At 39.5% G+C, this 16,912-nt stretch overlaps 1 protein-coding gene across 1 annotated transcript in view; it reads right to left on the bottom strand.

The window, feature by feature from the left end:
• LOC308347502 (olfactory receptor 6C4-like) overlaps positions 1-16,912 on the bottom strand; it is a gene marked incomplete at both ends in the record, with an annotated part of 188,342 nt that overhangs the window by 83,706 nt on the left and 87,724 nt on the right. The gene's annotated exons all lie outside the window — the stretch shown is intronic.

Raw genomic sequence — 16,912 nt, 5'->3', positions numbered from 1 at the left:
GGAAGAGGGACATTCATGTTTCTCACAAGAAGAGTCCTTTGCAGATAAATGAGTAATCCCCAAAGAAGGAAACTTTGGCCATGGTGTCCTGTGTGCATTTTTGGATTTTTCTGATTCAGAGGCAAAGACAATAGAAAGGCCCATCTAATTCACATGCATACAGGTTAGAAAAAATCATATCTTCAGGATCCTTCTTGTCAATCTCCCCATTAATCCATACAACTGTTGGGGGCATGAGGCGATATTAAACCTGGATTTGCCTTCAGCCCTCCCTTCCCTCTTTGTACTAACCTGTGGTCTTTAGTAAGTACTGCATTTTCATCCCAGTTTTCACAATTGGTTGACTTCATGATCCACATTTATAGAATAATATCAGTGACTTTAAAAACATACTGTGTTCATATCCTTGACAATCTGAATGACTTCAGTGTGATGGTTGCCTGTTCCTAAGAGGTAAATCAAAGGTGAGATGTGCCACATGAGTCTCTGAGTATTATCAAATTTAACATGCTGTCTACTGGCTTCCCATCAACATTCTACTCTTCTTTCTCTCTTTTTGTTGTTGGAGTCACTAGCCATAAATGACTATATGTACTTATTTTAAGAAATTGAATTATAATTGACATACAATATTACATTAATTTCAGGTGTGCAGCATAGTGATTTGACACTTTTATGCATTATGAAATGGTCACCACAATAGGTCTAGTTACTATCTGCCACCATAAAAGTATTAGAACATTGTTGATTTCACTTATGTTACACATTATATCCCTGTGACTTATTCATTTTATAACTGGAAGTTTGTACCTCTTAATCCTCTTCACCTATTTTGCTTCCCTCCCCCCAGTTTCTCCACACTCTGGTAACCATCAGCTCATTTTTGTGTCTATGAGTCTGTTTCTTTTTTGTTTTGTTGGTTTTTTTTCTTAGATTCCACAGGTAGACATTATATTCCTCTCTTAATGAAAGTACCCAAGTGTGTGGGGCTTACCTAGGAAGCATATTACCTTCCATTCTATGAATCCAAACCAGAATCCAATTATAGTACCTGAGAGACATAGTCCTTCACATATATAATGAAAAAGAGATAAACAAATAACCCTCATCTCAGCAATGACAGAAGAGGGGACTTTGATAGATGGAAAATTCCTTAATATTTTTGTTCTAAGGGAGATTATCTTGAAGTTAGAAGGCAGAGTTTGGGCTTCTCTGCAGTTTCTATGTTAGGCAGAGCGACACAGATTTTATCTGCTCTTTTGAAAACAGTCACATGGGGATCAATTTCCTGAAGAAGATAAACATGCCCAGTGGACTTAAGTTTAAATGCTTCACATGAACCTCAATTGTTGACAACTTCGAGAACAAGTTGTAAACATATGGCTGAGGAGAGAAGGTCCAGAGAGACCTTGATATGGGTTTCATGAGAGAATGTGTCACAGACATGAGGTTTGTGAAGTTAAGAGCAATGGAGAGAGATCCGTGGGGATTGGTGTGCCTGGCCTACTCATTCTTCCTATTTTCTTTCTCTTTAATAACCCAGTTTGGTCAGTGCCCAAACCTGAAATAAACGAATTCACTTCACAGTGAATTACCGTAATCTTAATGCCATCATGGCCTCCATTAAGATCTGCATGCCTAATTTTACTGAAATAATAGGAATCAGCAACTGGAAATATATTTTACTGTTAAAGATTTGGTTGGTATGTTCTACTCTATAAATAGTTCTTTATCTTTGAAGAAATGATACATTTTATTTATCTCCCCATGAGATATTTGGGGAGCCTTGCCAATGCCCACACCTTTATAGATCTTAACCATGTTCAACTTATTCCAAGAACACAGGTATGACATTATATCGATAACATCCTTCTGCAAGGATATGCAAACTTTCCAGTAGGGATAAGCCGCTGCATGCTGCAAAATTCAAGGCACTTATATTTCAGTGACTCTCTGGACATGACTTGACAGCCCAGGGATGGTTGATACCTGGTTCAGGAAGGAACCAAATCTTCATTGATATCAGCCCTTACTACTTTAGAGTAGACTCAACGTTTAGTGTGTTTATTTGGGTTTCAGAGGTGAAATCTTCCTCATTCACAAACTTTCTTTAAATTCATTATGCTGTTACTCACAAATCGGCTCACTTTGAATGGGCCATCCAATGACAAAAGGCTGTTGAGTCTGTCTAAATTGCAATCAAATAGGCACTCCCATTGGTGTCCACTCAGAAGCTCCATCACTGTAGAGGCTTCAACAACCTCTTTGCATTCCTTTGAGTTTCTGGATCCACCACAGTGGCCATAAATTGTTTATGGGCTTCTGGTGTAAGAAACTGCTTTCCTTGGCTGAATCAACACACCATCAGGATGGCAAATGTTGGTTGTATAGTGGGCTCTTTTTGAGATAAATATTTTCACAGGTCCTGAGCTTGTGATTCTCTGAACCCGTTGTCTGTTGTGCCTTTGGTCATTGAGACAGCACTCCACAAAGTTGGCATGGCCTTAAGGGTCTCATTAGGAAAAGGAAAATGCTAATTATGAAGCCAAACTGGGCCCTCTGGCATATCCCACCTGTAGGTCCTCAGTTCTTTGCTAGATGCAATGGTGCCAAGAGGTCACCCCTCTCCCATGTCTGCTGGCTACTTAGGGTCCCCCGTGGGATGAACTGAATGATTAGGAAAGGGAGTCTGTAGTTGTTATAGGTGTCAGCACCACTGTCATGCTTGATAGAGCCACTGAAGGGTTGCTGCATCCCATTTCCTAAACTGGGACATCCCTAATCCAGGATAGGACCCACATTAAGCAGTTATCTTAGCACTAGAGGGTGTTCTGGCCAACACTTGGTCCCTTCTGCACATTTTTATGGACTCTAGGCCATTGTCAATGGTATGGTCATCTGATCTGACTAATGGCAGGAACAACAATTCCTTATCTAAGGTGTTCCCCCCTCTCTGTTGGGGTAAAGAACTTTGGAAATTTCTTGCCTCCCAGATACCCAAAATACAAATCAAGCCCACACATATTATCCACATACTAAAATTCACTTTTCAGGGACTCATTGCAATGCAAAGGCAGATAGATTGGCTTTGATTTTTGAAACACATATTAGCACAACCTCAGATCTGATCTAACTTTGGACTGGTGGGTCAATGAAATATCAGGCCACAGAGAAGCCACTGCCCTGAGGTCCTGAGAAGAAGGAAAGGGACTCTCCTCCTGAGCCCTGAATAATGTAGTGACTGATTCATGTACAACATGTGGGAAAATGTGCCACTGTCTGTACAGTTGAGGAGACTCATTTCCCTGGGAACTGTCCATTAGCCAATGAAAAATAGATTTTATGGGGTCACTGACTCCGTTACTTACCATTTTTTGACCATGGTGGATACTTAGAGGGAATAGTACTCATCCATCTCCCTAGATATGCTATCATTGAAGCAATAACACAGTCATCAATAAGACACTTCTTATACCCTCCAGAGTTCTAGACATCACTGATAATGACCACGGCATTTACTTTACTTCTCAAATACACAATGCTGGGTTTTGAAAAGGCATTCAGTAAAATTCCCCACCTTTTCCTCCCCACCCCCTTTACCAGCCTCAGGGTGTGGGCCTTAGAGAGTGCAGTAGAGGCTTTCTTTAAGAAACCTTGTTAAAATTACAGAACAGTGTGTGATCTGCTCTCTGACGCTCACTGTCATCGGCAACCTTAGTTATGTTCAACTTCTTATACTTAGACCCCCTTGCTTTGTCCTGATCATTAGGCTTACTAGCGTCTTATAAACAGAAACCTCTCCATACAAGGTATTCTGTCAAAACAGTTACTCGTGTTAGGATTTTGGTTTCATTGTTATGTACCCCATTCGTATCCCATTGCCAGGGCTTCCTCCTAAGATAATCTGTATTCTGTGTACCTTTTATACCAATATTCTATTTTGGGCAACAGGATTTCCCTCAGTCTCAACACCAACATTCTCTTTTCCTGCTAAGTGCTCACTTTGCTCAGGATCCTGGGAGTCACAGGCAATACCTTAGGTACATGCAACGTCCCTGCTGAAACTTACATTATTAATTCCAGCTGGGAAATATCTAAGATACTTTTATTTTTTTAGTTTAAACTCAATTATCCCACATATAGTACCTCATTTGTTTTTGATGTAGTGTTCAATGATTCATTAATTGCATATAACACCAGGTGATCATCAGATCACGTGCACTCCTTAATGCCCATCAACCCCTCCCTTACACAACCCTTAGTTTGTTTCCCAGAGTCAAGAATCTATCATGTTTTGTCTCTCTGTCTGATTTCTTCTTTCATTTTTCCCTCTCTTTCCCTATGGTTCTCTGTGCTTTTCCTTATGTTCCACATATGAGTGAGACCATATGATAGTTGTCTTTCTCTGATTGACTTGTTTACTTAGTATAATACTCCAGTTCCATCCATGTTGACACAAATGGTAGATATCCATCTTTCTGATGGCTGAGTAATATTCTATTCTGTAAATGGACCATGACTTCTCTGGATATTGCTGCTGTGAACATTGGGGTGCAGATGGTATTTCTTTTCACTACATCTGTATCTTTGGGGGCAAATACCTAGTAGTGCACTTGCTGGGTCATAGGTTAGCTCTATTTCTAACTGCCTGAGGAACCTCCATACTGTTTTCCAGGGTGGCTGTAGCAACTTACATTCCCACCAACAGTGTAAGAGGATTCCCCTTCTCTACATCCTTGCCAACATTGGTTGTTCCCAGTCTTGTTAATTTTAGCCATTCTAACTGGTATCAGGTGGTATCTCATTCTGGTTTTGATTTGTATTTCCCTGGTGGCAAGAAATGTGGAGGATTTTTTCATGTGTTGGTTGGCCATTTGTATGTCTTCTTTGGAGAAGTGTCTGTTCATGTCTTCTGCCCATTTCTTGACTGGATTCTTTGCTTTTTGGATGTTGAGTTTGATAAGCATCACAATGCCTGACTTCAAGCTATATTACAAAGCTGTGATCAACAAGACAGGATGGTACTGGCACAAAAACAGACACATAGATCAATGGAAGAGAATAGAGAGCACAAAAATGGACCCTCAACTCTATAGTCAACTAACCTTCAACAAAGCAGGAAAAAAGATTCAATGGAAAAAAGATAGTCTCTTCAATAAATGGTGCTGGGAAAATTAGACCACCACATAAAGAAGAACGAAACCAGACCATTCTTTTACACGACACACAAAGATAAACTCAAAATGGATGAAAGACCTCAATATGAGACAGGAACCCATCAAAATCCTAGAGAAGATCACAGGCAGTTACCTCTTTGTCCTTGGGCACGGCAACTTCTTGCAAGACACGTCTCTGAAGGCAAGGGATATAAAGGCAAAAATGAGCTGTTGGGACTTCATCAAGATAAAAAGCTTCTGCACAGCAAAGGAAACAGCCAACAAAACTGAAAGGTAACCTACAGGATGGGAGAAGATATTTGCCAATGATGTAACAGATAAAGGGCTGGTATCCAAGATCTGAGACTGGTGGTGGGTATTAAGGAGGGCATGTATTGCATGGAGCATTGGGTGTTGTACATAAACAATGAGTCTTGGAACACTGCATCAAAAACTAATGACGTATTTTATGTTGACTAACATAACACAATAAAAAAAATAAAACAGTTTAAGATAATTTCTAAACATGTGCAACAGCATTGTTCTTCATTGTATGAATTTACCATTAAAATTATTTAATCACTTTAAAAAATTATTTAATCACTTTACTATTGATAGAAATTTAGTTTATTTTCCATTTCAGGGAAATTTTGTACATGCTGCCATGAGCTCTTTTGTATATACATGCTACAGCATATGTAGAGAAGTTTGTTCTGGAAATACAACATGACCAGGTGGGATTCATCCCTGGGTTACAAGGATGGTTCAACATTTGCAAATCAATCAATGTGATAGAACAAATCAATAAGAGAAGAGAGAAGAACCACATGATCCTCTCAATTGATGCAGAAAAAGCTTTTGACAAAATCCAGCATCCGTTCCTGATTAATACATTCAGGTTATTTAGGACTGCATTTAAAAATTTGCATACATGTTAATATTTGCTGGTTTTATTTTTCATATTGATTTCTGGCTTAATTACATGGTGGACAGAAAATAAATCCATATTTCCAATCTTTTGAAATTTCTTGAGATTTGCATTTTGGTTCTGTGATTATAAATATTCCTGTTTGTTTTTTTGTTTTTTATTTCTTTGTTCTTGGAAAGAAAGTGAATTCTGAATTTTTTGGTTGCAGTGTATTTTCTAGATTTTCATTAAGTCCAGATTTTAATCTTATGTCTTAAATCCATGTATTTTTTGTAGTGTCCTATTATTGATTTTATGGCTAAAAAATCCCAACATGATATTACATTTAACTATCTTTATATGTTTACTGACTTTTATTTTGTTAATTTTGAGACCTAGTTGTTATATGCACAAAAAATTATCAAAGTCTATAGTTACTTAGTAATTTTACCTTCCTCTCAGTCAGTAAAGGGAATGTAGGGCTTTATCTCCATTTTGTGTCTCTTAATTAGCATATTTTAATTTTATATCTTTATGCTCTATGTTTTCTTAAAACCCCATACTATATGTCTATTACTGATTTTGTAGATGTTCACTTAGATTAATCTGCATATTTACATTTTTACTTGTTACCCATTCTTTCTTGTATATAATTTCTTCCATTTTAGACCCTAATACAGAGAAATACCTCAGAGAGATCCTGTATATCTTTTACTGGTTTCCCAAGATAGTAGCATCTTACAAAACTATAGTATAACCAGGATATTGCCATTTTAATCCATTGACCTTTTTAAACTTGTTATAGCCTGGTTCTTCTCATGGCAAATCTTTTTTTTTATATGTGAAAATCTCTTTATTTCATCACTTACTTTTAAAATAAATCTTTTATTTAAATTTGACAAACATAAAAAAATACACAAAAAAGATGTACATAGATTGAGTAAATATCACATATAAATAACCAGCATCCCCAAATTTAATTGTTATGTGTCTTGGTGTGAATTTCTTTGGCTTTATTCTATTTGAAATCTGCTCAACTACTTGAATCTGCAGGTTCATGTGTTTATTCTGAATTTGGGAAGTTTTCAGTAATTGTTTCTTGGAATTCTTTCAGCTCTACTCTCTTCTTTCCTTCTGGACTCTAGTTTTACCAATGTTAGCATTTTTCTAATTGTCTCATGGATGACTGAGGCATTCCTCATTTTTAAAAAATATATTTAGCCTCTGTTATTCCAGTTGAGTAAATTCTACTGGTCTGTTTTAAATTTACTGACTCTGTCTTCAGTCATCTTTATTAATGAGGTTATCCAATGAGTTTTCAAAATTACTGTTGTTGTATTTTTAAGTTCTATAATCTCCTTTCCTTTTTATAACTTTCTTTGTGAGATTTTCTATTTTTTTTTCATTTATTTAAAGAGAAGTGACAATTGTATTAAAGCATTATTATGATGGTTGCTTTAAAATCCTTGTGAGATAATCTCAAAATTTGATTCATCTCAACGTTGGCATCTATTGATTGTGTTTTCTCATTGAAGTTTTGGTATTTCTGGTTCTCTGTGTGATTAGATTTTTTTTTTTACTGTTTTCTTGACATTTTGGATACTTTATTACAATATTCTGAATTCTATGTAATATATGTTTTTTTTTTTTTTTTTAGCAGCCAGTCTCTTTGTTGAGGTATAGCACAAGGCCAAGTGAGTGCATTGTTTTAATCTCTTGCTCAGTGCTGCCAACACTATCCTGGCAAAAGTGGAGCACTCTATCCCTGCTACTGAAAGTAGGGCACTGATTGGCACTGTTTTTTTTGCCTTTAAGTGGGAGTGTACACTCAGCAGGGAAGGGCAATCAGAGATCTGACTCACCCCACTTTGTTGCTGCAGCGTTGGGCTTCCTGGTACCGTTACTTTTTGCTGGCCAGGGAAAATGGGTGAGTGGGGGTCAATTGGCCTGCCTGACTCCACTTTATACCACATTGTGATGACAGGTAGAGGTGGAGGGTCAGCTCTCCACTAGGCCCTGCTCACATAGGGAAGGGGAAATGGAATACACACTACTTCTACCTCACACAGCATCATTCTGTCTTGTTAATGTCAGATGGGACTGGGGGGTCGGCTCTCCACTGCTCCACTTATACTGCGGGGGACCAGGGTGTTGACTAGCCCTATTTTGCACAGCCTCATTCAGTTTTGTTGCTCCTAGGTAGATGTGGATATTTAATTTCCCATCAGACCCCATGACAGTAAGGGTGGAAGAAAGTAGGATGTAGCTCCAAATAACACCACCTCCATGTGGAAGTGGAGGCCAGCTCACCACTGGATCCTGCTGGTCCTACCCTGCAGAGGGAATTGAAGCATTGACTATTTCCACTGGACGAGAATGAAAGATAAGTTCCCCACTCAGCTCACTGATAGCACCCTGGATGGCAGATCAGAGAGTGAGCTGCTTTCGTGGATCAGGGAATGGAAGATCTGCTCCCTTCTTGGCCCTGCTCACACCACTTGGTGGAGGAATTAGAGAGCTACCTGTTACAACCAGCTGTCTCCTCAGGTCCAGCAACACTGCTTCATGGAGTAAATTAGTGCAGTGCCACTTATTTATGCAGAGTGAGGAGGTAGAGTCAAAGAGAAGCTCCCTGGCTGGTTCCCCTGAAGCTGCAGAAGATGGGGTGTGCATTCTTTAAAAAATTTTATTAATTTGGCTCCTTTCTAATTTCTTTATTATTATTATTATTTTTTGTTTATTTTCAGCGTAACAGTATTCATTGTTTTTTCACCACACCCAGTGCTCCATGCAATCTGTGCCCTCCCTAATACCCACCACCTGGTTCCCCCAACCTCCCACCCCCCACCCCTTCAAAACCCTCAGGTTGTTTTTCAGAGTCCATAGTCTCTCATGGTTTACCTCCCCTTCCAATTTCCCTCAACTCCCTTCTCCTCTCCATCTACCCTTGTCCTCTATATTATTTGTTATGCTCCACAAATAAGTGAAACCATATGATACTTGACTTTCTCTGCTTGACTTATTTCACTCAGCATAATCTCTTCCAGTCCTGTCCATGTTGCTACAAAAGTTGGGTATTTGTCCTTTCTGATGGAGGCATAATACTCCATAGTGTATATGGACCACATCTTCCTTATCCATTCATCCGTTGAAGGGTATCTTTGTTCTTTCCACAGTTTGGCGACTGTGGCCATTGCTGCTATAAACATTGGGGTACAGATGGCCCTTCTTTTCACTACATCTGTATCTTTGGGGTAAATACCCAGTAGTGCAATTGAAGGGTCATAGGGAAGCTCTATTTTTAACTTCTTGAGGAATCTCCACGCTGTTCTCCAAAGTGGCTGCACCAGTTTGCATTCCCACCAACAGTGTAAGAGGGTTCCCCTTTCTCCGCATCCTCTCCAACACACGTTGTTTCCTGTCTTGCTAATTTTGGCCATTCTAACTGGTGTAAGGTGGTATCTCAATGTGGTTTTAATTTGAATCTCCCTGATGGCTAGTGATGATGAACATTTTTTCATGTGTCTGATAGCCATTTGTATGTCTTCATTGGAGAAGTGTCTGTTCATATCTTCTGCCCATTTTTTAATATGATTGTCTGTTTTGTGTGTGTGGAGTTTGAGGAGTTCTTTATAGATCCTGGATATCAACCTTTTGTCTGTATTGTCATTTGCAAATATCTTCTCCCATTCCGTGGGTTGCCTCTTTGTTTTGTTGACTGTTTCTTTTGCTGTGCAGAAGCTTTTGATCTTGATGAAGTCCCAAAAGTTCATTTTCGCTTTTGTTTCCTTTGCCTTTGGAGACAAATCTTGAAAGAAGTTGCTGTGGCTGATATCAAAGAGGTTACTCCCTATGTTCTCCTCGAGGATTCTGATGGATTCCTGTCTCACGTTGAGGTCTTTTATCCATTTCGAGTTTATCTTTGTGTACGGTGTAAGAAAATGGTCGAGTTTCATTCTTCTACATATAGCTGTCCAGTTTTCCCAGCACCATTTATTGAAGAGACTGTCTTTTTTCCACTGGATATTTTTTCCTGTTTTGTCGAAGATTATTTGACCATAGAGTTGAGGGTCCATATATGGGCTCTCTACTCTGTTCCACTGGTCTATGTCTCTGTTTTTATGCCAGTACCATGCTGTCTTGGTGATCACAGCTTTGTAGTAAAGCTAGAAATCAGGTAACGTGATGCCACCAGTTTTATTTTTGTTTTTCAACATTTCCTTAGCAATTTGGGGTCTCTTCTGATTCCATACAAATTTTAGTATTATTTGCTCCAGCTCTTTGAAACATACCGGTGGAATTTTGATCGGAATGGCATTAAAAGTATAGATTGCTCTGGGCAGTATAGACATTTTAACAATGTTTATTCTTCCCATCCAAGAGCATGGAATGGTCTTCCATCTTTTTGTGTCTTCTTCAATTTCTTTTAGGAGTGTTCTGTAGTTCTTCGAGTACAGATCTTTAACCTCTTTGGTTAGGTTTATTCTGAGGTATCTTATGGTTCTTGGTGCTATAGTAAATGGAATCGATTCTCTAATTTGCCTTTCTGTATTTTCATTGTTAGTGTATAAGAAAGCCACTGATTTCTGGACATTGACTTTGTATCCTGACACCTTACTGAATTGCTGTATGAGTTCTAGTAGTTTGGGGGTGGAGTCTTTAGGGTTTTCCATATAAAGAATCATGTCATCTGCGAAGAGAGAGAGTTTGACTTCTTCCTTGCCAATTTGGATACCTTTTATTTCTCTTTGTTGTCTGATTGCTGTTGCTAAGACTTCTAATACAATGTTGAACAAGAGTGGTGAGAGTGGGCATCCTTGTCGTGTTCCTGATCTCAATGGGAAGGCTGCAAGCTTTTTCCCATTGAGGATGATATTTGCTGTGGGTCTTTCATAGATAGATTTGATGAAGTTCAGGAATGTTCCCTCTAACCCTATACTTTGAAGCATTTTAATCAGGAACGGATGCTGGATTTTGTCAAATGCTTTTTCTGCATCAATTGAGAGGATCAAGTGGTTCTTCTCTCTTCTCTTATTGATTTGCTCTATCACATTGATTGATTTGTGAATGTTGAACCATCCTTGTAACCCAGGGATGAATCCCACCTGGTCATGGTGGATAATCTTTTTAATGTGCTGTTGGGTCCTGTTTGCTAGGATCTTGTTGAGAATCTTAGCATCCATATTCATCAGTGATATTGGTCTGAAATTCTCCTTTTTGGTAGGGTCTTTGCCTGGTTTGGGGATCAGAGTAATGCTAGCTTCATAAAAAGAGTCTGGAAGTTTTCCTTCTGCTTCAATTTTTTGAAACAGCTTCAGGAGAATAGGTGTTATTTCTTCTTTTAAAGTTTGATAGAATTCCCCAGGGAATCCGTCAGGTCCTGGGCTCTTGTTTTTTGGGAGGTTTTTGATCACTGCTTCAATCTTGTTACTAGATATCGGTCTATTCAGGTTGTCAATTTCTTCCTGGTTCAATTTTGGGAGTTTATAGTTTTCCAGGAATGCATCCATTTCATCTAGGCTGCTTAGCTTATTGGCATATAACTGTTGATAATAACTTCTGATGATTGTTTCTACTTCCTTGGTGTTAGTCGTGATCTCTCCCTCTTCATTCATAATTTTATTAATTTGAGCTTTCTCTCTTTTCTTTTGGATTAGTGTGGCCAATGGTTTATTGATCTTATTGATTATTTCAAAAAACCAGCTTCTAGTTTCATTGATACTCTCTTCTGTATGTCTGGTTTCTACCTCATTGATCTCTGCTCTAATCTTGATTATTTCCCTTCTTACATGTAGAGTTAGTTTGATAATTTGTTGATTCTCCAGTTCTTTAAGGTGTAGAGACAGCTGGTGTATTCTGGATTTTTCAATTTTTTTGAGGGAGGCTTGGAAGGCTATGTATTTCCCCCTTAGGACCACTTTTTTGTATCCCTTAGGTTTTGGACCAAAGTGTCTTCATTCTCATTGGTTTCCATGAATTGTTTAAGTTCTTCTTTGATTTCCTGGTTGATCCAAGCATTCTTAAGCAAGGTGGTCTTTAGCTTCCAGGTGTTTGACTTCCTTCTGAACTTTTCCTTGTGATTAAGCTCCAGTTTCAAAGCATTGTGATCTGAGAATATGCAGGGAATAATCTCAGTCTTTTGGTATCAGTTGAGCCCTGATTTGTGACCCAGTATGTGTTCTATTCTGGAGAAGATTCCATGTGCACTTGAGAAGAATGAGTATTCTGTTGTTTTAGGGTGGAATGTTCTGTATCTATCTATGAGGTCCATCTGGTCCAATGTGTCATTCATTGCTCTTGTTTCTTTATTGATTTTCTGCTTTGATGATCTGTCTATTTCTGAGAGAGGCATGTTAAGATCTCCTACTATTAATGTATTCATATCAATAAGACTCTTTATCTTGATTAATAGTTTTCTTATGTATTTGGCTGCTCCCATATTGGGGGGGTAGGTAATTACAATTGTTAGATCATCTTGGTGGATAGTCTCTTTAAGAATGATGTAGTGTCCTTCTGTATCTCTGACTACTGTCTTTAGTTTAAAATCTAATTTATCTGATATGAGAATTGCTACCCCGGCCTTCTTTTGAGGCCCATTGGCATGAAAGATGCTTCTCCATCCCTTCACTTTCAGTCTGGGTGTATCTTTAGGTTCAAAATGGGTCTCTTGTAGACAACATATGGATGGGCCCTATTGTTTTATCCAATCTGCAACCCTGTGTCATTTTTTGGGCGCCTTTATGCCATTCACATTGAGAGTGATTATTGAGAGATACGTTTTTATTGACCTTGTGTTATCTTTGAAGTCTTTCTTTCTGTCGATTGTCTCTATATTTCTGTTCAATGCTATTCTTAGGATTTTCTCCTCTTTTATAGAACCCCCCTTAATATTTCCTGCAGTGTCGGCTTGGTGGTCGCATACTCTTTTAACCTTGCCGGTCTTGGAAACTCTTTATCTCTCCAACAACTTTGAGTGTCAGTCTTGCTGGATAAAGTATTCTTGGCTGCATGTTCTTCTCATTTAGTGCCCTGAATATATCTTGCCAGCCCTTTCTGGCTTGCCAGGTTTCTGTGGACAGGTCTGATGTTATTCTGATGGGCTTTCCTCTGTACGTAAGGAGCTTCTTTGTCCTAGCGGCTTTCAAGAGATTGTATCTACAATTATGATTTCTCAATTTTACTATGAGGTGCCTGGATGTTTTTTTGGAATTTATAATCTTGGAGGGAGACCGTTCTGCCTCTAGTACATGAACGCTTGTTCCATTCGCGAGATTGGGAAAATTTTCATGAAGAACTTGGTCCACTATATCTTTTAGACTTCTTTCTTTCTCCTCCCCTTCAGGGATTCCAATAATTCTGACATTGAAACGTTTCATGGCATCATTTATTTTCCTGATTCTGTTTTCATGGCTTCTAAGCTGTTTGTTCCAGGCTTCCTCCTGATCCTTTCCCTCTATCTGTTTGTCCTCCAGATCACTAATTCTATCTTCTGTCTCAGTGACCCTAGCTTTTAGAGAATTTAGATTAGATTGGAACTCATTGAGAGCATTGTGAACCTCATCCCTGGTGGCCTTCAGCTCTGCCCTAACATTATGAACATCATCCCTGGTGGCTTTTAATTCTGCCTTAATCAATTCCGTTTGGTCCTCCATGGCTTTCTCTAACCTAGCTATTGCCTGGATAATTGGTAGCCTGAATTCTCTTTCTGACATACTGTCTATTTGGTAGCCATTAGCTCTGTTGCAGAAGGCCCATCCTCTGTATTTTTCTTCTGTTGGGGTTTCCTCCTCCTAGTCATTTTGGTGAGAGATGACTGGACAGATGTAGCTGGATTTATCTGGAAGCCCCTGGAACGCTTCCGAGCACTCAGGATTCCCCACCCAAACGAGAGAAAAAAGAAAAGAAAAAGAAAAAAGAGAGAGAGAGAGAGACAGGAAAAAAAGGGAAGATAAAAGAGAAGGTTCAGTCCAAATGGGCCCTAGGGTAAGATTTATGACGTATACAATCAAAAACAGACAAACGAAAAGATTGATAAAAGTATATGACGAGAGGAAAAAAAAAATATATATATATATATATATATATATATATATATATAAGCAAAAAAAGTAAGAACCTCGTCAAAAAGAACCCCAAGTATAAGATTTATATACTATCAGGACAAACATAAATACACAGAGACACTGGCAGAAGAAAAAGATGGGAGCGTGGTTATAGATTCTCAGTGTGGGTGAGGAAGTTTATTTTGATGTATCTTGATATCTTTGTTAAAGGACTCAACTTTCCTAGGATAAAGGGGGATTAAAAATTGGTTTACCTATAGGGGTAGCATTGATTGGAGAAAGGGGGTTATCTTGAAGTTTAACTCTATATGAATATTAGAAAATAAATATAAAAAAGGAATAAACTGGACTAAACTAGACTAAAATTAAAAAAAATTAAAAAAATAGAAAAGCAAAAGAAAAACACAGGTGTATGTATCAAAAAGTTCAGGTTAGAAGTTTATCATGGAATTTGATGTACTGGACATCTCACTGTGATGGTAAATAGGCTAAAAAATTATCTATATAAAAAAAGAAAAAAAATGAACCAGAATAGTGGGAATGAGTTAAAAATAAAAGTTGTATCTATGAAGTAGTGGTGGTTGTTCTCTTGTAGTCTTTTTTATTTTTTTCTTTCCTGGTTTGTTTTCTGGGGGAGGGGGCTGCCACGTGGGTTTTCAGTCAATGATGTTCCCTGAGTTAAGTCCTCCCGCCCCCCCTCAAGGGGGTGGGCTCTGAGGAAACCGGTTTTTTCAGGCTTTTGTTCTCTGGAGGTTTTTATTTTTGTTCACTTCTTTTCTCTCGCCTTGACAGTTTTTGATGGTTTTTGGAGGTTTAGAGGAAAGCAAACTGCACCCTGACCTCCCCCTCAGAGAGAAACCTCAATCTGCTCCCCTGTGGGTGCTGCAGAGCCCATATAAATTCCCCCTTGGCCGCTGGCAGAGCAGGTTCCTAGTTGCTGTTCCTGGGGATGCAGGATCTCCTGCTTGTACGCAAAACCACGGCAGCGGCGGCTGTCTGGGCAGCTCCAGACCACTAGAGAGGTTCCAAGCAGTGATCGCACACTGAGATTTTCCCACTGGCCGGGGCTAGGGGTGCCTGGCCTTTCCGGGTCTAAGAGCGCCGGAATTGTGCGCACCTCTCCCGGGGGAGGGTGTGGGGCTAGTGTGTCTCAGGCTCACGTGTGTCTCAGGCTCTACCGAGGCGCAGGTCCTGGAGCACCAGGCTGGGTCTTCGTGCACCTCTCTCAGGGGAGGGTGTGGGTCGCGCGCATCTGAGGCTGGTAGTCTGTGCGCGTTCTGCCATCTGGCATCTGGCTTGGCTCCCAGCCCCTCACAGGAGCCGGACTCCATGCATTCTCGGGCGCGCTGGCGGCTCAGGGACCAAGACCTGGTTTCTCCACCGCACTCTCTCTGGCTCAGTGCCAGGGGAGGCTGTCCTGGGTCCGGGGACTTAAGCCCCTGTCCCTACCGCCCCGATTCCCGCAATTCCCCCTCCCCCCCACGATCCTTTGCTCTTTTTGAGGGCTTTCAACCAGACTCCAAGTTAATGCTGGTCCCCAGACGCAGGGCACTCTCGTACTGGGGTATTACTCCCAATTGGTCGCCTCTGGTGGCTCCCTCCCCCTTTTGTTTCTCTTTCGATATCAGTCCGAAGTTCCCACTCCGCTTTACCTGCCCACTGGCATCTTCTGCCCCTGTAGAGATCCAGACATGTATAATTCTGATCTCAGGCTGATTTCATGGGTGATCGGAGTTCTTTGGTAGGTAATCAGCTCACTTTAGGGTACAGGTTGAAACGGCGCCTCCTCCTACTTCCCCGCCATCTTGTCTCCCTACCTATTATTTCTTTTTTTAAAACAACTTTTTTGAAGTATAATTGATGTATAAAAAACTGCATGTATTTAATGTATACAATTTGATGTGTTTGGACATAGGCATATACTCATGAGACTTCACCACAATCAAGGTAGAAAACCTAATCCATCACATCCAAAAGTTTCCTTATGCCACTTTAGGTTTCTAAAAAATGTGGTAAGTGCTTAATTAACAGGAAACCTACCCTCTTAATAATTTTTTAAGTGCATAATACAGTATTGTTAACTATAAGCATTATGTTGTACAGCAGATCTCTAGAGTTTATTCATGTGCATAAACAAAAATTCATACCCATAAACAACTCCCTTTTCCCTGCCCCCTAGACCCTGATAAGCCCCATTCTATTCTCTACTTCTATGAGTTTTATTATTTATTTCCCTCACATAAATGAGATTACACAGTGTTTGTTCTTCTGTGACTGGCTTATTTTATTTAGGGTAATATCCTCCAGGTTCATCCATGTCATCCCATATGGCAGGTTTTCCTCCTCTTCCTCCTCCTCTATTGGTTTCAGGAGCAGAATTCAGTGGTTCATCACTTACAACATCCAGTGCTTTTCATAAATTCCCTCCTAAAACCCATCACCCATCTAGCCAATCTCTCACCCACCTTCTTCCATCAACCCGCAGTTTGTTCTCTATTTTCAAGAGTCATTTATGACTTGTTTCCTTTTCTCCTTTCTGTGCCTTTCTCATATGTTCATCTGTTTTATTTATTAAATTCCACATATGAGTGAAATCATATGGTATTTGTCTTTTTCTGACAGACTTATTTCACTTAGTGTAATACACTCTAGTTCCATCCACGTCATTGCAAAAGGTTAGAATTCATTCTCTCTGATGGCTGAGTAATATTTCATTGTATATATATGTATACACACATCTTTATTCATTCATCAGTTGGTGGACATTTGGGCTCTTTCCATAATTT

The sequence above is a fragment of the Martes martes genome (assembly GCF_963455335.1).
Source record: "Martes martes genome assembly, chromosome: 8".
In the NCBI taxonomy this organism is placed as follows: Eukaryota; Metazoa; Chordata; class Mammalia; order Carnivora; family Mustelidae; genus Martes; species Martes martes.
This window is presented reverse-complemented; position numbering and strand designations above follow the sequence as displayed.